Below are 1030 nucleotides of genomic sequence, written 5' to 3'. Positions count from 1 at the left end.
AACCCAAGGAATGCTTGGACCTGTTTCAGGTTCTGAGGTTACAGCTAGTTCCAAACTATAGTCACCTTTGCTGGATCCATACAGACCTCTCCTCCACCAATCACAAAGCCCAGATAATCTACTGACTCCTGTACAAAAGAGCACTTTACTTCTTAGAGGAACAGTTTATTATCTCAGAGCTGTTGTAGAACTGCTTGGATCAGTTAGTAATGGTGCTCAACTGTCTGGGTAAAGATCAGAATGTTGTCCAGATACACACTAACATACTCTGAGTCAATCAGATCTGCAAGGATGTGATTCATGAATGACTAGAATGTTGTAAGTGAGTTGGTTAGTCTGAAGAACATTACAGTTGGTTTGTACAATCTGTAATTGGTTCAGAATACAGCCTTCTACTCATCTCTGTCTTGGATCCAAATATTATTGTATCCCTATCAAACATCCAACTTAGTGAAAACCCTGGATGTATGTGTCTTATCAATGAGCTCCTGAATCAGGGGGAGCAGGTACTTGTTTTTGACAGTACCCTTATTAAGACAACAATAATCCTGGACTGGGCAGAGCTTCCTATCTTTCTTTTTGATAAAGAAGAAAGGGGAGACTATGAGGGACTTCAAGGGTTGGATCCAGCTGTTCTGAAGATTTTCCTAAAGGAACTTGTTAAGCACCTCCTACTCATCTCTGTTGAGCAGGTAGACCTTGCAATCCTTAGGTTTGAAACCCTTAGTCAATTCAATTGTATAGTCCTAGAGACAGTGTTCAGGAAGCTAGTCAAATTCCTCTTCACTAAAGACTTTGGGGAACTCTCAGACAAAATCCAGCAGGCTGGGTCTGTATGTGTTCCAGAGTAGAGTTGTTCTGAGAGGGTTCCAGACTGGTTCTGTCTCAGACATCCTTCAGATTGACTCTATTCCACCTTAACTAGAATATGTATCCACATATCTATCCTAGTCAAAGAAGAACAACTGGTCACCTTTTTGGAACTGTTAGTAACATTGGAAGTGTTCACATTCACTCAGAACAGTGGTGT

This window comes from Fomitiporia mediterranea (assembly GCF_000271605.1).
Source record: "Fomitiporia mediterranea MF3/22 unplaced genomic scaffold FOMMEscaffold_22, whole genome shotgun sequence".
In the NCBI taxonomy this organism is placed as follows: Eukaryota; Fungi; Basidiomycota; class Agaricomycetes; order Hymenochaetales; family Hymenochaetaceae; genus Fomitiporia; species Fomitiporia mediterranea.
Note: the sequence above shows the minus strand (reverse complement) of the source record.